Consider the following 25,974-nt stretch of genomic DNA (forward strand, 5'->3'; position numbering starts at 1 on the left):
AATATTTTCTTTTTCATAAATATATTTGCAGGGAGGATGCATAATGGCATGAACAGCCATTGCTTTGTTGCCTTCCTTCGTTTTCCTTCTGTGTTCCTTTGGTACAAACATTGTGTTTTTTTGTTATATGTGTGTTTTTAGGTGTTGTGTTGAGTGAGAGTTGGTTGAATATTGCATAGTGTTTGTGTGTTCTATTATTTTTGTACTGTACAGAAGTTGTTACTGAAAATTTTGGTGTTGTGCGGCGATACGTCATGACATACCGTGTACTAATAAAAAAAATTGCCGTGTGTTTTATTTGTGCTGGGTTCTTTCTTAAGCGCATTTTAATTCTACCACTTCTTTTTACGACCGCATTTAATTGTTACTATTGTTTTTGTGAGCGTTACGACAGCACAACAGTACCCCGCGTTGTCTGGGGAAATTTATTAAATGCAATTAATTGCATCGCTCACCCCTCGAGCCAATAAAAATATCATATTTCTATTCTCTCCCCCAGTTTGCCTTACACTTCAATGCTGAGGTTTCTTATGTGCCATGCTTTACCTCTGATTCAGTACAAACCAAAAAGTGCCCCTGTAAACGCCCCGTTCATAAGAATAATTTTCAGCTTAGTTTCTTCCGCCTTTTATTTTGAACTTCAATGCTAAATTTCACAAATTTATGTGCCGCCGTTTTCCATTGATGGTGTTGAGCAGAGCCAATCGGTATGGCAACACCATTGTCGTAAGAGCAATACTGTTTTCTTAAGGCAACTGGAGATATTTTTACCTAATGCATGGATTTTCATGAAGCCTTGTGGGAATGCCACCTACATAACAGTAGAGATATCACGAAAATTTCATTCATATACAGTTAATAGCGTTTCCGAGAAAAAAGTTTTTGAATTTTTTTAAAATTCTTAATTCCATTTTTTTTCATGAAATTTAATTAACATGTTAATGTAAATTTGTAATTAGGTACATAATACAACTTTTAAAACCACTACGTACAGATTTTTTGTACATAATTTATATAAGGAAATATATCATACTAAAGTTTGTGTAATTTTCACGTTCTAAAATTTAGGACTTAAAAATCTCTACTACTTGAAAAATTCTGCAATAAAAAATTCCATACGCAGGTTTCTTAATATAGCTGTGATACATAAACCAAAGACATTTTGTTACAAGTGGCTGAATATTATGGGAGAAAAATGGGATTTAAGTGTACAAATTACAATTGGCGGGAAAATTAAATCAAAGTTCAAGTGACATTTTCTTCCTGATTCATTACCTAAAAGTCGCCAAAACCGTATGTTTTTCCTTCCCATCCTCTCTTAGCAGCTTCTGTATAAATACTGGTGACTCTGGAAGCTTGTCTCTTCTTCTCCTTCTCCAGAGAACGGAAAATGATTCGCCTGCATTTTGTTTTTCACAATACTACCTTTGCTGAGTCGAAGTTATGGGGATTGTAGTTTCTGTCATGTCATAATTGTTGAATACAGGTGCAGGACTTACATAGCTTGAAGCTGATGCGACACTTTCCCGATGAGAACAATCTGATTCCGATAACATTTCATGACCTTTTTTCCCTGATTTCTTCAATGGAGACTCCTGTCCGGTAATACCTGATCCCCATCTCTTTCTTATCAAAAGTTCCGCAATTCGTTGCTGAGCTAAGGTTGATTTATGTTTACGCATATTGTTTATTTCCTTGGAAACAAGCTATCAATTATTACAGCACACTGTCTTCCAATAACAACAGTATCTTGATACGCAACTAAAAGAAGTTACTTGCGTGTGAACTTCACAAAAGTAAACAGACTGGCTACTACCACAGAACCCACAAAAAATATTCAACATACAAGAATAACAAAACTTATAGTTGTCGGCACTATTGTAGTACCATCAGGAATATCAATACAAGCATCAAATGTTGCTCAATGACAGTCGAGTACTATATTAGTTCGTAACAGGCTTTATAAATTTTCAGATCTTACAGCCAGAGTCTATATGATTATATCGGGAGAAGTGGGGAGTGAGGGCTTTTGACCCATCCCATGGATGTGTAAATGCAAGGAACAGGCAATTTGATTGAATGGAAACATGACAATGACATCATTACCTAACAAAGCAGTTCAGCAGATGCCACGTCCATTTCTGCTGTGTGCAAACTGACAAACAAAGCATTATTAAAGTGATGAATTGTTTGAATTCAATGAAATAACTTTGTGACAAGAAAGAAGAAACTCAATCTTTTCAATTCCAGTCATTAAAAAAATTGCCAAAATGACCTAAATATCAATTTTTATCTCCAGAGTGTCGCCTTAACATGGAATGAACTATAGACGTCACTTGATAGCGGGTTTCATGATATATTTCAAGAATCAAGGATGCGATGGAGAGAAGGGTATGAATGTAATGTATACGATTGTGTTAGTCCCAGTGAGAATCTCCCCCCTCTAACGAGTTAGATGATGACGATGATGCTTGTTGTTTAAAGGGGCCTCGTCATCAGCCCGGACGAGTTAGAGATCGCAGTGAATTGCATAGTCCTAGCCGAATGAGCACAAGGAGGACCATATGTCCAAGATTTCCAGTGCCATCCTGACCTTCAGGAGCACTTACTAGGCCACTCAGCACAAACAAACATCAGAAAGGAACAAATAAAAATAAGGAGGTTAAGAAAGCCTCGTATCACCGAGCTGAAAAGTTACGATTGTGTGAGAATTACAAGCAGAGTTATTACTTTAATTTGTGCGCACAATAGTGCAGTTCACAAGGGCTACTCCAAAATGATGCAGCAGAAGCTTACGAGTTGCTTTTCGAAGCACATTTTACTGAACGTGCGCTGTATTTGTATGTAGGTTATTTTTTATTTATTTTCTCACCATTTTCAGGTTAACCCATATTTTCATTAACCCAGATCGGCTCCGGTCACAAGTGATTTGACTTACGAGGTTCTACAGTAGGTCTTCCTTTGAGACATGAACAACACATGCACAAGTAATTATAAGCTGTAAATTTCATTTTTTGTTCCATATTGAAGTGCAATTAGAAAATTCACCTTTTCAATACAATATATTGTATACAAGCACAAGTATAGTTTGGAATGTTTTTGCAATGCAAGTATCAATTGACATTCTAATTATGGTCCACCGTGAAGTCATAAAATAAAATGTTTACCATAACTGTTGCTGTGTACGTACTTATCGAGCAAGTTCATAGCATGGGGGTAAACAGGGAGTGTAACATGCATTGCGCACGCAACCTAGCCAAATCGGATAGGCTATGGAAAGACACGACCGTGTCCTTGATTAAAATAAAGCCTGGTGTGAAAATGGGAATCCATGGAAAACCATCTTCAGTGCTGCTGATACTGGGGTTCAAACCCACTATCTCCCGAATGCAAGCCAACAGCTACAGGCCTCGAACCTTGAAGTCAACTTCCTAAATAAGGGGTTGGGATCGGTGAACGTGACCAGCTGAGATATATCAGATTACATAAACAAAGATGAGCCATATTTCTTTATGTACCAAAATCAGAAAACTGTATTCAGTTCTGGAGTAAACAAATAAAAACGTACAGATTACAGCAGTATGAATTTTATTCAAGTATGTATTACATTAATGTCATCATTATACAATAATGCACACACTTTTAGGATACTTAGGGTCAGTCAGGGTAAATATGAGACATTTTTTACAACTTTGTTCATAAATTACAAACTACAACAGTGACAGTTATACAAATAATCATAATAAGTTGTGACTGGTGTTACAAAAAACATTGGAAACAACAGATTACTATATATTCATTAACTTTTGAAAAATAAATATAAATGTGTCTCTCATTTTTAACCTGCAAAAGGGGGAATTATGAGACAACCCAGGGGAAAAGTGATACAGTATTGTAGCAGACTGTAAAAACATGTTGGAGAGTTAATAGGGTAATTGTAAGACAGCTTAGGGTCAAAGGAAGACAGGAAAAAATCTGGGTGTATTAGTCTGCAACACTTTCCTCAGTTTTATTATAGAAACAAAATGGCCATGTTTTGATACCACTGAATTTAGGCTTGAGATACATTTTTATCCTTATTCTTGACAAAAATTGGGAACATGCATCATTTTCAAAAATATTTTTTTTGAAAAGTACACCAATGAAATAGTACGTAAACGTATTACATTGTGGTATGTTGCCTTGTTTTCTACCATAAAAAATATATTTCATAGTGCCTTTCCGCAAGGCGAGTGAAACGGCCTCTGACGTAAGCGGCGCGCAGTGACGTCACGATCCAGTACCGCATGGAGCTCTGCCAGCCGTTGTGCATCAGCCGTTGCTAAAAGCCGATTGTTTATTATTCATGATCACGAATAACTTCGAAATGACAGAAGAAAGGTTCAAAACAGCACAGTCAGACAATCTACCATGTGTAGATGTCATCATTCTTGAAAAATGTGACTTTTGTGGCCGCAGAAATTGGCGGATAACAAGCAAGTTTGTAAGTGGCGTCCTTTATATACGTGCAATGTAGTGTAACACATAGTATTAGGATAACAACGAACCTGGATAGATATCACATCACTTTCAACATTTCCTTCTAGACTGATTCCCCTATTAAAGAATAACATTACATTTTCGGGCTTTCAGCATTAGTAAAGTAAGAAATCGGATTTCAGCACTAACATAAACATATAGGTAGCATTATAGTACTAGTCCGCTTCTGTAGTGTAGTGGTTAATGTGTGCCACTCCCCGAGGCCCGGTTTCGATTCCCGGCTCTGCCATGAAAGTTGAGAACAAATAGTACGAGGGCTGGAACGGGGTCTACTCAGCCTCGGGAGGTCAACTGAGTAGAAGGGTTTCGAATCCCACCTCAGCCATCCTCGAAGTGGTTTTTCGTATTTTCCTACTTCTCCTCCAGGCACCTAAGGCCACGGCCGTTTCCTTCCCTCTTCCTTGTCTATCCCTTCCGATCCTCCCATCCTCCAACAAGGCCCCTGTTGAGCATAACAGGTGAGGCCGCCTGGGCGAGGTAATGGCCCTCCTCACCAGTTTCATCACCATACTCAAAGTCTCACGTTCCAGGACACTGCCCTTGAAGTGGTAGAGGTGAAATCCCTCGCTGAGTCCGAGAGAAAACCAACCCTGAAGGATAAACTGATTAAGAAAGAAAGAAAGAAAGATCATAGTACTGTAGGTCTATAACCTATCATTTCTGAAACAAATATATATTTATGGTTGGGGCAACTGGCCTACCCACTTCCGGGGCCCATGAAAGAGAATTAAATATCCTTGTGGAGGGAAAAAGTTAAACATGATAAAGATAAATATGACTTCATCTAGTTTTCACAAGTCGGGCTGAGTGGTTCAGACGGTTGAGGTGCTGGCCTTCTGACCCCAACTTGGCAGGTTCGATCCTGGTTCAGTGCGGTGGTAGTTGAAGGTGCTCAAATACGTCAGCCTCGTGTCGGTAGATTTACTGGCACGTAAAATAACTCCTGCAGGACTAAATTCCTGCACATCGGCGTCTCCGAAAATCGTAGAAGTAGTTAGCGGGGCGTGAAGCCAATAACATTAATTACATTTGGCTTTTAACAAGCTGAGCATATCAGGAAAGAAAAGTGTCCTGGTGACATTTTAGTCGCTCAATACAGGAATGTCTTTGGGTGCTGTGACTTTTACTTTTTTTTTGCTGTTTGCTTTACGTCACACCGTCACATATAGGTCTTATGGCGACGATGGGACAGGAAAGGCCTAGGAATGGGAACAAAGCGGCCGTGGCCTTAGGTACAGCCTCAGCATTTGCCTGGTGTGAAAATGGGAAACCACGGAAAACCATCTTCAGGGCTGCCGGCAGTGGGGTTCAAAACCTTCTATCTCCCGGATGCGAGCTCACAGCTGCGCGCTCCTAACCGCACGGCCAACTTGCGCGGTATTTTTACCCTTCGGTTTATTGACTTGGCTTGTATAACCTAAAACTTAGGCTAAGTTGGATAATATTTTAAACACCTACATCACTATTTTCACCTGTGTGCAATTATGTTATTTATTTCATTAACATTATGATCATTATTATAATTGAGCATTGTTAACTTATAAGACCCCAACAGACAAGCATTGGTTTTGTGTAGAGTTATACATTTGTTAAATTCACGTTGTTTCCTTTCATGATGTACACGCCTATTCTTTGTTACATTATAGAGTATTTAGATATAGCCTAAATTTCTTTACCAATTAAGCTCTTCAATAAAGACATACATAACTGTCCCATGCCAAGATATATGGGTAGAATTAGAGCTGTCAAAATGGTTCATAACCCCGTTGATTTATTATCTTGACATGGATCAGCCAAAACATAGGTTAGGTTTGGAGAATACTTTAATAATCAGCATTATTTAATGCACTGTTTATTACTTTCATATTCCAAGATGTAATTGAAGCATTTAAATAAAGCATCATACATTAAAATTTAAAGTTTTACCACTAGAACAGCTGACATAGAAAAGTGATTTGAAAATTCAAACAAATTCATCTTATGTTAAAATCTTCAAAAAAATAAACTGTAGACTTTTCCGATATATCACCAGTATTTCTCCGGCTCGCCAAAATCCATTTCTCCCTAGTTTTAGCGTCTTTGGAACATGTATAAACAATTTGTTTGGTATGGTATGCGATGTGCTATTGCACATCGGAACTCTACACCATTTACAAGTTTTCTGCCTCACTGTCTGCGCAGGATTCATTTTAAGTCTAAAATATACCACTCAGATTATTATCCAATGTATAGACTTCGAATTTAACCATACTAGACACTAACGTAAAGTAGAAATACGCGAAGTGTATCCTGCTTCTCACAGCACACTATGTGTTATTTCGTCTGCTAATTCAGTCAACCTGTACGATGACGTCAGACCAATGAGATCGCGTACTTGCGTGACGTGACATTTTCGTAGATTTTTATCATGTTTGGAGTTATTATTTGTACATTCTGATCACATTTTTGAATTCTGCATGAAATTTTGAATCAGATTAGCATATTTTTAATTAAAACCCTGGATCATGCATGTTCCCTATTACATAGTATAGATTGTTGACATTATACCATCTAATGAAATGGTACTGGAGCTTTATGTCTGAATTTATGTTACATTTTAATTATACTAAATAAATACATAGTGCCCATTGTAATCAGAATGGTGAAAAAATGAGACATATCACTCAGTTAAAACTGGCTTAACAGAAATTGTAGGAGTTCTAGTTTTTTTTTCAAAAACATCAACTGTTTCTGGGAATGCAAATGTAATGGCTCTACCTTTCCCCTAGTAATTTTAACTTTTCCACAACGGATACATCATTTTCATTAAGCCTGAACACAGTTTTGTTATTGTCCACACAACTGAGACACATAATTTGCATGTCTCCACGTGCCAGAACTTTCTGAACAGTGGCAACATATTTATATTGAAAAGAATGCCGCTTTCCAGAACTTTCAAAAAGTACAAATACAAAGTCACCCGGATTTACTTCACCTGCCATGGTCATTTCCACAGCATCTGTGCGGAGCAGATCAACTTCATCAAGACTGTCACCGCTACCTTGCCAATCTTCATCTTCGCTTGTAGCTGAGTCAGAAGAATGAACTTCTGTTGTTGTCTTAGATGGAGGTTTTACTACTGGAACTGTTGCCTTTTGAATACCTGTACCCTTTCTATCCTTCTTATGAAGTGGTTTCTGCTTTTCCCTCACAAGCTGGCAATACTCTTCAGATGTTATCACCTTTGTTGTTGGGTCCACACTTCTTCGCTTCATCATGGTTTTGTCAGTGTGTTTGATTTTTGAAAGAATTTTCAGGAAGTATATCAGGAAAGGAGTCTGTAGGAATGACAAACATAAGTATTTAGGTACAGAAACAAGTGTACCAACCGTCTCATTTTCCCCCTAAAAGTGTCTCACTTTTACCCTAATGATGTCTCATATTTACCCCTTAAAAAAAAAATTAATTTCCTTCTCAAATTATAAACTTAAAATTGTGTTTTCAAGCTGAAAAAGAAGATTCTACCTTACACTACCAAATAACACCAGAAACATTTTCCTGGATATTTGGGTTGAACCAGAGTAACAAAATACAAAGTGCAATGCATGAAAGTTTTTTGGTTAGAAAAAACACCACTCAGGAAAAACTTGTCTACTGCTAGATATATAGTTCGGCCACTTTCCAATTATTTTACCATAATGGATATAAGACTAATATATAATATCATTCATGCAAAGTGTTGAGATTATTAATCAGAGCAGAAAAAATTGAGTGTCTCGTTTTTTCCCTTTTTTTTGTCTGTCTCATAATTACCCTGACTGACCCTAGGTATAGGAGCGTCATCTTATGGGGAAATAATAAGCCTAATGGAGGCAAATGAGTACTTACAGAGTTGCTATCTTCACTGTCAGTGTTTGAGGAGGCATCAGTGAAGGACTCCATCCCCAGGGACTGGAAACAGAAGGAAATACCGCTTCATTTATTTATTTGGCGTATGATGAATAATGACAACCTATAAACTATTTACACAACCAGTGAAAAATGAGTAAAAAATAAGTACAAGTTATCATATATATATATATAGTCAAAGAAAGCAATTTACAAAGTTTGAAAGAAGAAAACACAATACATTTACATCACTATCCACCTATCAGCTCTGACAGTTCGTATATACACATTGAGTGCGGGTGATGTACATCTCACTAAATGTGAATATCCAAACCCACCACCCACTTCACACCACTTCATTCAACATGTACCATACGGGTTGTCATGACTTATGAACAGCCACCCTTAAAATAATGGAACTATAAACAATGTATCTGAACTAACAATATTACAGACAAGCTGTGACTACATTTTAGAATATATGTATTTTTTATCTTCTCAAGCTGAAGATGTCCCACAAAAACAGGGGATATACATCAAATAAGTGTATTTCTTGTTAAGACAACATAATATACACTGCCTGACAAAAAAAAATGTTAAGCACCCACAAGAAGTGGTCCAATATTATCCCATATCGGTATACATTCATACCAATGATATGCGAGTAAATTATTAGATTTACAAGGATCTGTAACGTGTAAAACGCCCACCAGATGCGTTCGACAGCCTATCCACCAAATGACAGCATTTGACAGAGGATGCATTGTGGGACTGCATGAGGTCAGTTGGCCGTATCGTGCAACTGCCAGGCATGTGGGCCATTCAGATAACACTGTGGCCCAATGTTGGACTCAATGAGAACACGAGGGCACCCAATCATGTCATGCAGGTTCGGGTCGACCAACAAACACCACTTTTTTTTTTTTTTTTTTTTTACAATGCTTAGTAAAGCTAAAGGTTCCACCTATTCAATACGTTATCGTAATGGTCTATTTAGAACATAAAATACATCTTTGGGACCAGTTTCGGCAATCCACTATGCCATCATCAGCCATTGAGTTTTTATAGCAAGGAACATTCAAAAAGTTAGAAATATGCAATAGCAAGTCCTATTCTTACATTCAAAACATTAAAAATATAGCTAAATAGCATAGGCCCATTGGTACTATACAAATAACATGTCTTCTTGAAAAATACAATATTGTTTAGTGCATCTAAATTTATTTTTTATATATATAATTGGAAAAGTCTATGATTTGGTGTAGATTATGTACAATAGAATCATGTGAAATTGATAAAAGAATCTATTTTTGCCATTTAAACCACAGTTTTAAAAACAACAAGTCCCATTTTACATGGAAAATATTAAAAATTGGCTAGTTAGTATTAACCTTTTTTTTGTTATACAAGTAACATGTCTTTTTTTAAAAATATAGTATTATTTGGTGTGTCTAGAATTGTTTTTAGGTGCTTAAAAAGACTATGGTTTGACATAGTTGATACACAGGAAATTTTCTATAAAATTGATGAATGATTCTATAAAAACCTCTGTCATTTTGTAAACACAGTTTTTTAGTTCCTCATAATATGCGACTTGTACTGTTTTAGATAATAAATACAGGTTCTTCTTCCTTAAAACTTATTGACATAACCGTCTGTTTGACTATGTAAGGAGTAGCAGATTCTGATGTGTTTTTTCTTGTTTGAGTATTTGAACCTTGCTTCTAGTATTTTCCAATGTAAATAACTGAGTGGCTGAGGCCGAAACTATGGTTAAGATCTTGAATATTATTTTATGTGCCAGATGGAAATGGGCCGTAAATAGTGTTAATCTCGAACCAGTACGGACCTAAAAAAGGAAATAGTGAAATGAGTATGAGTTATTGAGAACGATACGCGGTACTATAGAAAAGAATTGAAGATATGAAACTCACCTCAGGTTGAATGTAACAGCGTGCAGAGAGAGTGAGGAACAACTGTTGAATGTCAAACGCCAAACGTTCACTGACAGCGAAAAGAACAAATTAATTAACATGAACCCCAGTCTACCAACAGTAAAAGCACAACCTAAAATACACAAAAATGGTGTTCCTATACGCCCCATAATAAACTTCAGACCTAGCCCTCTGTACAAAACAGCGCAGTTTATACAACAATTTTTAAGCAAGCATTATACATTTCAAGCTAAGAAATCAATAAGAAATACTTCAGAACTAATTAAGCAACTAGAAAATTTCAAATTATAGGCACATCATACCATGCATTCATTCGATATCACCAATATGTACGCCAACATCAAACCTGAAAAAGTTATACCAATCGTTCTAAAAAATTTGCGCACTCACAGCACACTTAGTAAACTTGAAATAGACAATTTCATACTAATCTTGAAGTTCCTAACTAACAATAATTATTTCATTTTCAACAATGTAATTCATAAACAGGACGGACTAGCAATGGGTTCGCCGGCATCAGGTATCTTAGCTAACATTTATATAGATTTTCAGGGACACACTAAAATCATAAATAATAAGACATTCAATAATATAGCCTTCTGGGCCAGATTTATAGATGATACATTTATAATAATGGATCAACGCACTACCGACGCCCCTTCCACCTTAATACATCTCAACAACATCGATAATGACATAAAAATCACAATAGAATCTGAAAGCAATAAAACCCTACATTTTTTAGATCTAACCATTACCAGGCGCCCATCCTCTTTTGAATACAAAATGTAGAGAAAACCGACACATACAGCCACGACCATCAAACACGATTCTGAACATCCTCCTAGCCATAAACAGCTACATACAATAATTTAATACAGAGAGCATTTAATATACCCATGTCCAATATAGAACGTAAAAAAGAACTCAACACTATACGCAAAATCGCATCTTATAATGGCTACAACAAATGTTTTATAGAACGCATAATAAATAAATTTAAACATCAACCCAATACTAAATTACAAAAAGAAACACCCAAAACAAAAACGTATGCTACTTTTACTTTTAACTCTGACATTTTCCGTTTAACCAATATTTAAAAAAAAGAAATGTCAATATTGCCTTCAAAACCAATAATAGAAATTTAGATATTTTTTACAACTCCAAATCGGTTAATATACAAAACCCATTCGATAGATCAGGTGTATATAGGTTTCATTGCAACGACTGTACCAGTGTTTACCTTGGACAGACTGGGAGATCATTTAATATCAGATACAATGAACATGTCAATGCCATAAAATATAGAAAATTTTCGGCAATAGGTCAGCACATACAGGAATACAAACACAATTTTTACGGTATCAACAAGGACTTGGACATCATCGAAACAATAAATCAAGGCCCGCTCCTAGACCTAACAGAGCAATGTTACATTACTTTAGATCAATATTATAATCCCAACTACAATCTAAATGATATTTCGGAAAAACCTACAATTTTATTTGACATGCTTATTTCATTGATTAACAGTTTAAAAATTCCTAAAAATCAATCAGTGTATAAAATATTACGTAGCGCGCTAGCCTACTATCCCTGGCAAAGCCCACGCCCCCCTGACACACAGGCACACGCGAACGCAACCTCTCCTGCGTCCCCTTCCCCTTACAGCTGAGCCGGCTGGTTGGCGTTTGACATTCAACAGTTGTTCCTCACTCTCTCTGCACGCTGTTACATTCAACCTGAGGTGAGTTTCATATCTTCAATTCTTTTCTATAGTACCGCGTATCGTTCTCAATAACTCATACTCATTTCACTATTTCCTTTTTAGGTCCGTACTGGTTCGAGATTAACACTATTTACGGCCCATTTCCATCTGGCACATAAAATAATATTCAAGATCTTAACCATAGTTTCGGCCTCAGCCACTCAGTTATTTACATTGGAAAATACTAGAAGCAAGGTTCAAATACTCAAACAAGAAAAAACACATCAGAATCTGCTACTCCTTACATAGTCAAACAGACGGTTATGTCAATAAGTTTTAAGGAAGAAGAACCTGTATTTATTATCTAAAACAGTACAAGTCGCATATTATGAGGAACTAAAAAACTGTGTTTACAAAATGACAGAGGTTTTTATAGAATCATTCATCAATTTTATAGAAAATTTCCTGTGTATCAACTATGTCAAACCATAGTCTTTTTAAGCACCTAAAAACAATTCTAGACACACCAAATAATACTATTTTTTTTAAAAGACATGTTACTTGTATAACATAAAAAAAGGTTAATACTAACTAGCCAATTTTTAATATTTTCCATGTAAAATGGGACTTCTTGTTTTTAAAACTGTGGTTTAAATGGCAAAAATAGATTCTTTTATCAATTTCACATGATTCTATTGTACATAAGCTACACCAAATCATAGACTTTTCCAATTATATATATAAAAAATAAATTTAGATGCACTAAACAATATTGTATTTTTCAAAAAGACATGTTATTTGTATAGTACCAATGGGCCTATGCTATTTAGCTATAGTTTTAATGTTTTTAATGTAAGAATAGGACTTCCTATTGCATATTTTTAAATTTTTCGAATGTTCCTTGCTATAAAAAACTCAATGGCTGATGATGGCATAGTGGATTGCCAAAACCGGTCCCAAAGATGTATTTTATGATAAGTTAAATAAATATGTGATGTTCTAAATAGACCATTACGATAACGTATTGAATAGGTGGAACCTTTAGCTTTACTAAGCATTGTAAAATCTTGAGTCAATACGGACAAAAAATGAAGTTTTTAATACTAAACAAACACCACTCCGAGGGTGGCCGTCATATGGTGTGCCAAGCGATGCGGGATCCCATAACTTCAGCACCCGCCATCCGCGAACATGTACTGGCGATTCTACAACATCCTGCCAGTTCCTGCAGGGTCTCGACGACTTGAATCCGCCGGATGCCCCATGCGTCAGTTGCCATTAACACAAGAATACCAACGCCTGCATTTGGAGTGGTGCCTGCCCGGGAGCATGGACAGGCGACGACTGGCGTCGCATCATGTTCAGTGATGCGTCCCGCCTCTCCATAACCTCCGATGATCGTCATGTGCGGGTTTGCAGCATTGAGGGCAGAGTCACAGATCCTGCCCATATTGTAGAAAAACTCACATTCGTAATCCCTGACATCATGGTGCGGGAAAGCCATATGCATTCAGGTCACCTCTAATAGTGCTTCGGCATACTTTGACGGCACAACGATACGTCACAGACATTCCGCATCTGCACGTCCTACCCCTTATGGCACAGCACCCAAGGACAGTGTTCCAAGATATTGCATGTCCACATACAACACGCGTGTCTATTGACTGCCTAGAGCATGTCGAGTTCCCCGAACCTCGACATCATTGAACAAGTGTGGGATAACACTGGAAGGGGCTCCGTCCTAGTACTAACCTGCGGGATCTGGAGGGACAGCTGCAAAAACTGTGGACGAACTTGCCTCAGGAGAGAATCCAAAGCCTGTCTGACACCATTCCGAACTGCATTGCGGTCAGGGTGCGACACCCTACTGACCTGGCGCCAACATTCCACCTGTAACTGCCAACGGCCATGTCTCCTTCATCCCATATTGTAATCAGTTCAATAAAGGCATAGGGTCTTTCAGTATATGTATTTTCATTCACTTTCAACCGCTCCTTCTGGGTGCTTGTCAGGCAGTGTATGTATTGAAAGGTGGACTTCTTCTCAAGCGTCAATATGGATATCCTGAGGTCATCCCTTTTGATTTTGCTGGATGCTAACCCCTGTGGAGGGATGGCGTGTAGTGTACCAGTTGCTGAGCTAGACGAATTAACCGGACAAAGTTAAAAATGCTGACCCAGCCGGAAATAGAGTCTTGAGCAGTACATTTTACCATCGACTAAGTAAAGCAGAATGTGGAAACTGATGCGCAGGCAGCCTAAATTTTGTTATTATTATTAATATTACCAGCGCCATTTAACAAACAAGTACAAACCTCTGATGAAGATGACAAGTTGCGGCCGACAGAAGATGGTGATGAAGGAGGAGAATCGCCTACACTGCTCTCAGATGAGGACTGCAACAAGAGTAAACAAGATATAATAAAACATTTTTTAAATGAGGAGAATTCACACAAGAAGACACCTGTACGTACAAAATTCACAAACGGGTAACGTGACCACGAGAATGAATGGAACATCTTGGACCAAAGATGTCCCGAGTAAAATAAATGAAAGTAATATGAGCACAATGGAAGGCAAAAACTTGTGACTAAGTACTTTAAATGGGCTAATTGATAAAATAATAGTACAGTTAATTATTATGTTTGAAAGAACTAGGCAGGGCTGGCTGGTTTAAACCATTGTGATATTTATTTTTTATTCCTATTTTTACTATTTTCAATTCTATTACTGGAATGACGACTGTTTACTAAGTGGCACTTGTCCACTGTTAGACCCGTCCCGAACCAGTTCATATCCTTGTTGCTTGTGTTACCGTAATGCAGTTACTTTGTGTCATAGCATTCATACAACCTCCATAAACATAACAAATATTACACAAGGCACACCAAGTTCCTCCTAGGACTCTTGAACCAGGTCTTCAAGTGTACATTGGACAGTTACACATGTGTGGGGTAGTTTGTTTTTCCTTGCAATCACCCCCCCACTTCTTGAGGTATACTGGTCTTCCACTAACAATCCTCTTAAATAGTCCAGCTGAGCTCATGACCACTCCGACTCTCTTATCTTGCAGCCACTTCCCTCTGAATACCAGGGGGAACGATGCCAGTCAGGCAATACATTTTCTCAGTAGGGGTTGCTTTCAGATATCCTGCAACTGCTCTGCAGGTTTCATTCAGAGCTACATCCACCTGCTTTGCAAGAGCCGAATTGTGCATTATGCTGCAGAGAAACTGAGAGCCAAAGCAGCGTAAGATCAACACTTGCCGAGATACAAAATGAGAGCAGAAAAGGCTGTAGAGTCAAGTGCAAGAAATGTGCATGAGATAAAAGACCATGTACAGGAAATAATCATACAAAAAAGTGCAAAATTTTGATCTGTTATTTTACCACTAACAGATCCTTGTTAGGTTTCCTCACAATAAACCCAATGTTAACATCCATTTGTTTAAATCTTCAATAATTTTAGCTTTCCTTTATTTGTATCAGGTTGTTTTAACTTCAAACAGAAAAGTGGGTGCTAGTAGGAACTAATTTCATTTCCATTAAGTCCTATTTAAATGTTACTTTTGCTTAACCTCCTCAGACCTGCTCTCCCCTATAAGGGACATTTAATTTAGTCTTCTGTCCATAGACTGGTTTGATGCAGCTCTCCATGCCACCCTATCCTGTGCTAACCTTTTCATTTCTACGTAACTACCGCATCCTACATCTGCTCTAATCTGCTTGTCATATTCATACCTTGGTCTACCCCTACCGTTCTTACCACATACACTTCCTTCAAAAACCAACTGAACAAGTCCTGGGTGTCTTAAGATGTGTCCTATCATTCTGTCTCTTCTTCTCGTCAAATTTAGCCAAATCGATTTCCTCTCACCAATTCGATTCAGGATCTCTTCATTTGTGATTCGATCTATCCATCTCACCTTCAGCATTCTTCTGTAACACCACATTTCAAAAGCTTCTATTCTCTTTCTTTCTGAGCTAGTTATCGTCCATGTTTCACTTCCATACAATGCCACGCTCCACACGAAAGTCTTCAAAAACATCTTTCTAATTCCTATATCGATGTTTGAAGTGAGCAAATTTATTTTCTTAAGAAAGCTCTTCCTTGCTTGTGCTAGTCTGCATTTTATGTCATCCTTACTTCTGCCATCGTTAGTTATTTTACTACCCAAGTAACAATATTCATCTACTTCCTTTAAGACTTCATTTCCTAATTTAATATTTCCTGCATCACCTGCCTTCGTTCGACTGCACTCCATTACTTTTGTTTTGGACTTATTAATTTTCATCTTGTACTCCTTACCCAAGACTTCGTCCATACCATTCAGCAGCTTCTCGAGATCTTCTGCAGTCTCAGATAAAATAACAATATCATCGGCAAATCTCAAGGTTTTGATTTCCTCTCCTTGGACAGCGATTCCCTTTCCAAATTCCTCTTTGATTTCCTGTACTGCCTCTATGTAAACACTGAAAAGGAGGGGGGACAAACTGCAGCCTTGCCTCACTCCTTTCTGGATTGCTGCTTCTTTTTCAAAGCCCTCGATTCTTATCACTGCAGACTGATTTTTATACAGATTGTAGATAATTCTTTGTTCTCGGTATCTGATCCCAATCACCGTCAGAATCTTAAATAGCTTGGTCCAATCAACCTTACTGAATGCCTTTTCTAGATCTCCGAATGCCATGTATGTGGGCTTGTTCTTCTTGATTCGATCCTCTAAGATCAGACGTAAAGTCAGGATTGCTTCAGTGTTCCTACATTTCTTGTGAAGCCAAATTGATCTTCTCCCAACTCACCTTCCACTTGTTTTTCCATTCTTCTGTAAACAATACGTCTTAAAATTTTGCAGGCATGAGATACTAAACTAATGGTGCGATAGTTTTCACACCTGTCAGCACCAGCTTTCTTGGGAACAGGTAGAACAACATTCTGCCGAAAATCGGATGGGACTTCTCCTGTCTCATACATCTTACACCTTGCCATGCTGGTTTCTCCTAAGGCAGTCAGTAATTCAGCGGGAATGTCATCAATTCCAGGTGCCTTGTTCCTATTTAGGTCTCTCACAATTCTGTCAAACTCTGACCTCAAAATTGGGTCTCCCATTTCATCAGCATCAACAGCCTCTTCTTGTTCCAGAACCAAATTCTCTACACCTTCACCTTGATACAACTGCTGGATATGTTCCTTCCATCTTTCTGCTTTGTCTTCTTTCCCTAGAAGTGGCTTTCCATCCGAGCTCTTAATATTCATACACCTAGATTTCCTTTCTCCAAAGGTTTCTTTGATTTTCCTGTATGCAGCACCTACCTTTCCTAGGACCATACAGCCTTCAACATCCTTGCACTTCTCCTTCAGCCAGTCTTCCTTAGCTACCTTGCACTTTCTATCCACTTCATTCTTTATTCGCCTGTATCCTTGCGATTGTTTCTACTTCCACTGTTGTGTTCTAGCATTGTTGCCTTTCTAAAGAATGCAGCTCTAGGCATAGAATTTCAAGGATAATATAATAAAACCACCTATTCAATACTTTCCACTTTTAATGTGGTTTGAATCTACATGAATGTATGTAGACCTATCAGGTCAGGTACATTAATTTGGGCATCTTCAGCCTGTAGACAACCTTAGGTCAAGGTTTGGAACCTTTTTAACCATATACAATATAGTATACAAACGTTAATAATTTCTTAAGACTAAGAAATAAGAAAAGACTTAAGACTAACATCCAGGATGAGGGCAGAGAAGATAATACGGTGGGCGATTATGGTTTTGGTTCCAGAAACAAAAGGGGAGAAAAGCTCATAGAATTTTGTCGAAGTCACTCTCTTGTAATTACAAATACTCTCTTCGAACAGCCAAAAAGGAGAAGATATACATGTACAATGCCTGGAAATGGTAGCAGATATCAAATTGACTATACAATAGTTAGAGAACAGTATCGAAATCAAGTAAAATCAAGTAAAAGCTATCCTGGGGCTGATATTGACACGGATCATAACCCCGTGGTAATAACAGGCCAAGTGAAACTTGAGAAAAGAAGAATAGAAAGACGCCCCCCAAAATGGAATTTGAGTAAGTTAAAGAAAGACAGCGAGGCTATCAAAATGTTTAAAGAAGAATCTAATAACAAAATTAATACTGAAGTACTGGCTGGAAGTAGTGCTCAAGAAAAATGGGAAAAAATCAAGAAACAAATAATAGATGCAGCAGAAGATAGTTTTGGAAAAGAAGAGAGGAAAATCTATAAGCCATGGGTTACACCCTACATTTTGGAACTAATGAACATGCGCCAGATGGCCAAAAGGAAAGGAAATCATGAAGAATACAAGAAAATAAGAAATAAAATCTATAGAGAAACTAAAAAAGCAAAGGAAGAATGGATCGACGCACAATGTAAACAGATGGATGAAAATATAACCAAAGGTAACACCGAAAAAGCTTTTACAGAAGTCCAGAGGCAGTTCCACAGAAAGATAAAGCCCCGAGTACTATAAAAGGAAGCAATGGAGATGCGATAATAGAACAGGATAAGATAGCTATAATTTGGAAAGAATATGTAGAAGGCCTGTATGAAGGACAAATAGATGACGATGTAATAGAAAATGAAAGTGAGATAGAACAAGATGATTTGGGGCCATGTATACTTAGAGAGGAATTTGATAAAGCTCTGAATGAGCTGGAGTAGACTCAATTCCAGGTGAATTACTACAAGCTCTAGGGCAGGGATGGCGAACCTATGCCACGTGTCACTATGTGACACGCGAACACGATTTCGGTGGCACGCCACATGGAACATGATTATATTTTAATACATGTCTCGTACCACAGACGATGCAGATCTTATAGTGTTTCAGGTCTAAGAAATACATATCGAAAATCTAAATACTAGTTCAATCCGGATGTGCAATATGGCAACACTGCTACACTGATAGGCCCGAAAGTCAAGTGAGATAACAGTTTGTATACGGTCACAAACATGTTTTCGGTGCCGAGAAGAACAGAAACTTAACAAAGGTAGTGACCGGATTTTTCAAGAACAGTGGACAAGGGAATTTGGACCGATAGAAAGATGTGTTGCTTATGTTCGAAAACAATTGTATCCCTCACATTTAATGTAAAGTGCCATTTCGAGACTAATCATTCAAATATTTGTTCCATGCCAAATGAAGAAAGAAGAGAGTTCGTGTCACAAAATATCGAACATTTACACAAAACAACCTAGTTCCTTTGTATCATCATTCCGGCCAAGGAATAATATCAATGCGGCTGTTTCCATCTGTCTCACTGCATAGTGCAGCATGCATGGGAAACCGCTTTCTGACGGTGAGTTCTTGAAATAAACTTCCTTATTAATGTCCGACACATTATTTGAAAACTTCCCTAACAAACAACAAATAATTAACAGAATGAAAGGAATGCCAGCCAGCTGAACTGCTGTCAAGGATAGAATAATAAGAATGAGTGAATAAGTTGCGGAGCAATTGAAAGCTAATTTGGATAACTTCCATATGTATGCAGTATGTTTTGATGAAAGCATGGATGTGACCTTACAAGTAAGGATAGCTGGGGCTTTTTCTCTGATTTCCTTGCGGAAATATGATGAGGTAGAAATTAGTTAAATTGTTGAGCATACGAATTATGACAACATGGGAAGATAATGAAGCTTATGGAGGAAGTGAAATCCATTGGCAATATTACCGGTAGTATTTTTGATTTTTATATCTAATAATATTTATCTTCTTAAAATTTGTTTTACGTCGTACCGACACATAGGCTATTTAATGACGAAGTGTGTTACAATCGGAGCTTATTATTTACTTATTTACAAATCATAATAGGTATTCTCAAAACTTACATTTTTAAAAATGTATTTTTTGCAGTATTTGAAAAATACGACCACGGAACATGCAATCAAATGTATTTACAAGATAAATATCTAATAAATAAATAAATAAATAAATAAATAAATAAATAAATAAATAAATAAATAAATAAATAAATAAATAAAATAACATATGAAACATAATTGGCAATTCGGGAAGGAAGTCGCGGAGTGTAGGTTGTAGCCATTCCTTAAAGGAAAATAACAAGTGGCACAGTCAATAGTTGAGAATAATAAACCAGACTTAAAATGGCACACTAGTTGGACGAGGTTCGCCATCCCTGCTCTAGGGGATAAGGCAAAATATTCCTTATATCAAGTAGTAAATTATATTTATACTAGCGGAGAAATACCGGAAGATTTTGAGAAAACTATGTTGATACCTATCCCAAAAAGTAATCATGCAAAGCGATGTCAAGATAATAGAACGTTAAGCCTGGTAACACATGCCTCCAAAATTATTACAAGAATTGTCTACCATCGCATGGAGAAAAGAATAGAAGAAAATATCTCAGAAGATCAATTCGAGTTTAGAAGAAACAGAGGAAGAGAAGCAATTCTGAGCCTTAGAACAATTATTGAACAAACCCTAAGAATGAATAAGAACATCCTAATTGCTTTCATTGATATAGAGAAAACGTTTGATAATGTTAACTGGAATATTATGTTTAAAGCCCTTAGAAGTCTGGAAGTGGACTACAGAGATCGGAAAATCATCTATCAGCTGTACAAGAACCAGACAGCGCTTATAGGAAAGGAGCAAATCAACGCGAAAACAAGAAAACGAATAAGGCAAGGGTGTGGTCTGTTGCCTCTATTATTCAATGTGTATTTAGAAGAAGCAATGAAAGAGTTTTCAGCCACCTCCACCCATGGAATAAAAATAAATGGCCAACTACACCAAACAATACGTTTCGCGGATGATATTGCCCTCATAGCTGAAAGTGAGAAAGAGATAGAGACCTCACTAAAGAAACTGAATGATCTACTAAAACTAAAATGTAATATGAAGGTTAACAAAACAAAAACCAAGATAATGAAATGTACTCCGGGTGGTAAATTTGGTAGGAAGGAGAAAAATTGACCCAAGTAAATCAGTTCAATTATTTGGGAAGCATCATTACATCTAATGGGAGGTGTGAAAAGGACGTCCGTTCTCAAATAGTCCAGGCTAAAGAAGCTTTCAATAAAAAGAAGAAGCCTATTGACCTGCAAGTCAATATCCCTACCAGTACGAAAGCATTTCATTAAGAGCTTCGCCTATGGCTATGGCTCTGAAACTTGGACTCTATTAAAGGCTGATAAGAAAAGAATAAATGCATTTGAAATGTGGTGCTGGCGTCGAATGTTACGAATACCCTTGGACTCACAAGCTAACAAATGAAGAAGTTCTCAAGAGAGCTGAAGAAACCATCAGTCTAGAGAAAATGATCGCGAAAAGAAGATGTACAGTAGTTGGATAGGTGATTCATCATGGTGAACCACACTTGAAAGGAAACTGGAAGGAAAGACTAGAAGAGGACGACCAAGAGCAGGGTTCCTCAATGGCATTAAAGGGCGACGTCCGTATCAAGTCATGCTACCCACCAACTATCAGGTTGAGGAGAGAGAGAGAGAGAGAGAGAGAGAGAACATCCAGGATAATCATTTTTAAAATGTGAACAAAACATAACTGTAGGAAACAAATTAATGGTGTTTAAACACAATTAAAACTTGTCAGTCCTATTTCATCTAACTTATGTCAAAAACTAATATGGATCTTCTTCCTCTATCGTAAGTTTTGGGTAAAGAGGATATTACAAACCGGGGTTCATTTCACCCTCCTATAGCATTTTCAAGGTTCTTAAACACTACTAAAGTTTGGGCCCAACGCGAGCCGAGCTGCTATTGGTTAACGAAATGACGTCACAGTAGAAGCAAAGCAGTCGAGCCCAGAGCGCGCTAATCAGTAGGAATCGCATATCAGCAAACATTACAGTTTCTCAGAACTAACTGCAGACCAGACATAAAGATTACTGCTGTTATAAGATTGAAAAATAGTACAGCATAGTAACTTTTCATTATTTCCATTACGAATAAGGCGAAAATATAACGTGACGGCACACTGACCAACGCTTAAAATTTATTAACATTTCCAAGTTCCTCTATTAGTTTGAGGAAGGTTACGCGCTTTCAAATCTGCAAACATAAATATTTAGAGATATGAAATCTTTGTCATATTAAATCTTTACAGTAGAAATTCCGTTATGGAACTAGCGTATGTTAACATACGATATACTGACTCACTTCCGCAGGCTTCGAGTTTAAAGCTTAACACATATTATAACAGCAGCAGAAGTAAGTTCATATTCGAAACCATGCATAGATAGTGCTGGAAAACCTGCAACCTGTTTTCCAGTCTTTGACCGGTTCAGGGATGTATTGAATGAACCATATATAGCCTATTATTACAATGGGGTCGCCACTCCCAAAGTGATTTATTAATGACTGATAAATGCTATGAAATGATAATGGAGAGTGTTGCTGGAATGAAAGATGACAGGGAAAACCGGAGTACCCAGAGAAAAACCTGTCCCGCCTCCGCTTTGACCAACACAAATCTCACATGGAGTGACCGGGGTTTGAACCACGGTATCCAGTGGTGAGAAGCCGACGCGCTGCCGTCTGAGCCACGGAGGCTCCGCATAGAGAGTCTACTTTTAAAAAATTAAACAATAAGAAAGAACAGGAAAAACACTTCATTAGAACACAGTCCTACCTGTGAGATTAGATGTCATGAAGTGGTTGCTTTTGAAGATGAAATCCACTGTCGTGCCTTTCGCCGATGAGCTGCTATGGATTTTTCAGTTCTTGTCCGAATGTTCATTTGTCGTATGCGTATCAATATTCTCGTTCTAACATACATTTTTAATATTTCTGGTGGTACAGCGGGGAATTTACTGCTAATTATTTGACGCACATTGCGTATAATATTAGGTATGCATCACAGTTCAGCACGTCCGTGAGTGTCCCTGAAAATTAACTCAAATTCCTTTATTTGGTTTACCATTCTAACGATGGAACGAGTAGACCTCCCCAAGATAACATTTCTATCCATCCCACAGGGGCTGTACCGGAAGAAATGTAAAGCATTTCCCCGGTGGGACTTCGCATTGACCTGTCATATTTTCTTTCATGGTCGGCGATGTAGCCGGCGAGGTACCGAAATCCCTCTGCTGAACAATCAGGTGTCGCTGTAGATTGCGGTGAATCTTTTTTTTTTTTGCTATTCGCTTAACGTCGCACTGACACAGATAGGTCTTATGGCGACGATGGGACAGGAAAGGCCTAGGAATGGAAAGGAAGCGTCCGTGGCCTTAATTAAGGTACAGCCCCAGCATTTGCCTGGTGTGAAAATGGGAAACCATCTTCAGGGCTGCCGACAGTAGGGTTCGAACCCACTATCTCCCGAATACTGGATACTGGCCGCACTTAAGCGACTGCAGCTATCGATCTCGGTCGGTGAATCATTAACGGCATGGTTTTCTATCGCAACGATACTGTACTATGAACACATAAATTTCACTTCAGCTACTATGACACTGTTAACGCAACTAACGAAAAAAAATAAGCGCACCTCACTGCACGAAATACAGCAAGTTAACAGAGATCTCACAGAAACGAACTACGACACACACACTACGCAAAATACAGTAGGCCACTATATAAACCAACAGCAATATACGGAAAGAAATTACGTATAGTTATTACGTGGAAATCATTTCTTTATAAGACAATAATATATAAATAACGAAATGAGATACACGTGCGGTTGTATGCTACACAGCCACGGTGCTCCTGTGATGACGTCACGAGCAGAACGAGGGAAAACTAACATCTACTGCGCAACCAATCTGGGCCACCCGTGTAGCATTTCATGTTCTTGACGTACCGTAACTAATGTCAGAATGCATTGTCAACCACAAGAGGAGATTTAGAACTGATTGTTAGTTGTTGGCTGGTAAAGATTGTTGTGAATGAAAAATATAAAATTTAAATTAACTGTGTTTTTTACACAGTTAAAACTTGTCAGTCTTGTTCTATTTAACTTAAAAATATATTCAAAACTAAAATGGATCTCCTTCCTCTAACATAAGTCCTGAGAAAAGACGATTTTGGTACTGGAGTTTATTTGACCCACATATTTCATTTTCAGTTCTTGACGTAATTAATGTTGAAATGTGTTGTCAAACACTAGTGGAGATTTAAAACTGATTGTTATATACAGACTGGTCAAGAACGTCGTTTTGAATGAAGCTGTAAGCGTCTTGACTTCAGGTCTTATGTAACGACACAGAATTGTAAAGAGTACTATATTAAGCTGTTTCTTAGTTTTAGGCTGCTGCTTAATTGAGAAGGATTCTAGAACCTTGATACAGTCTTGTATGAATATCATTCCCGTTGATGTGTTGCTTCGTCTTTGGGAGGGATCTTTAGATTATTTGTTCAATTCATACTAGGTGGACCTGTCTGTTCCGGCAGCGGCCCATATTATTAACATTTCTACTCCTGGATTTGTACTGGTGTGGTAATGGAGAGGTGGGGCATGGAGGGAGAGTGGGGGTAGACTTGCAGAATGCAGCCCTGTAAGTCAGCAGTATTTTAGTGCCAAATATTAACCACAGTTGGATGGTAACACACTCAGTTCAGAAGAAATGTCTGCTAGCCGAACATGCGCTGCAAGCAGAGGTAAATATCACATTTTCTGTTTCACACTATTGAATATTTACTTGTATGTTGTCGTCAGCCCTAAGGCTGGTTGGATCCTCAACAGCTCTGCCATCAGCTGTCATAGATGGCCTAGGCATCACTGAAGAGGCGTACTAGGGAAATGAGGAGTGAGGTAGTTTCCCGTTGCTTTCCTCACCGAGCCAGAAGTTGCAATTACATATCAGTCTGCCAAGCCCACTGAAATGCATGCACCAACCGACCCTATGAGCAACATTTTCACACCATTCATAACAGGGACTGGCTGCAGAATGAATGGCATTACTAGCATCGCTCATACCTCAGTCACTTTCATACTGTCAAAGCCAAGGATAAGACAGAGACAGATCAATGAAAGTAACAAAATTGCTCTAGCCCATACCAGAAGACATAGTGCACTGTAAACACTAGGTCCTGCAAGCAAAGGAATATTTACTTATGGCAACAAAAATCACTATCAGTTGTTAGGTACACTTTGTTGTAAAATGTCACGAAATATCACACTTGTGGCCAGAGCTTACCAATCCCCTTTTTAGAAGAGATCAAAAAAATGAAAGGTCGATTCCACTATATCGCCGAGCGTTAATAGAAACGGCTTTCGCAAGTATCAAACTCAAGATCGATGCGTAAGAGGCAGGATGCTCCAGTATACAAGTTCTAACTCACAAGGCAATAAACTCAGCAGAGCGGAGCGCACAGGAAGGTATAATACACAAAGCCGTACTTCGGAATATTAAAAAAAAAAAAAACATTAATGGTGGGCCATACCCAAGAGGAGTTATCGTGGTAAGTGCATGTTAAATCATAGGAAAGGAATACCAGAAAAGGGAACTCACAAAGCACAGAATTCTTTTTTTTTAAGATAACATATATATTGAATAAAGTTTTCAAAATAACAAGATATAGATCCACAAAAAAAATATAAAACAGATCACGAGGGACTATTTCAATGGTCAATAATCTAGTTTAGATAGGCACACACAATTACAACGAAGGGTAAAAATGACCCGTAAAAATCAACATTATCTTTGGTTACAACAAGGGATAAAAACCCTGAGAATTACAACTGTCTGAGGCACAACCAAGGGGTAAATGCCCCGTGAATTACACATATCTTCACTCGTACAAATTCGAGTAAAAAGGTTAAACCTGAGCAAATCAATGTTCTTGTTTACATACAAGCTCCCATAGGAGGGCCATTTGATGAACCGGAATAAGATAGTTAAAAACAATTGGCAGTAATTTTAACTGAAGAGAGGTTTACAATACAA

At 37.8% G+C, this 25,974-nt stretch overlaps 1 protein-coding gene across 3 annotated transcripts in view; it reads right to left on the reverse strand.

The window, feature by feature from the left end:
- The window catches only part of LOC136883550 (E3 ubiquitin-protein ligase SIAH1B), a 146,801-nt gene that overhangs the window by 73,550 nt on the left and 47,277 nt on the right, over positions 1 to 25,974 (reverse strand). For 2 of the 3 annotated variants that reach the window (XM_067155926.2, XM_067155924.2), the window contains exons 2-3: positions 14,387 to 14,467; positions 8,407 to 8,469 (exon numbers count right to left, since the gene is read on the reverse strand). The gene's annotated coding sequence lies outside the window, so the exon portion shown is untranslated. Of the gene's footprint in view, positions 1 to 8,406; positions 8,470 to 13,824; positions 13,943 to 14,386; positions 14,468 to 25,974 lie in introns of those variants that run through there. The other variant, XM_068229763.1, reaches the window with a different exon arrangement.

The sequence above is a fragment of the Anabrus simplex genome, chromosome 11, assembly GCF_040414725.1.
Source record: "Anabrus simplex isolate iqAnaSimp1 chromosome 11, ASM4041472v1, whole genome shotgun sequence".
NCBI classification, from domain to species: domain Eukaryota; kingdom Metazoa; phylum Arthropoda; class Insecta; order Orthoptera; family Tettigoniidae; genus Anabrus; species Anabrus simplex.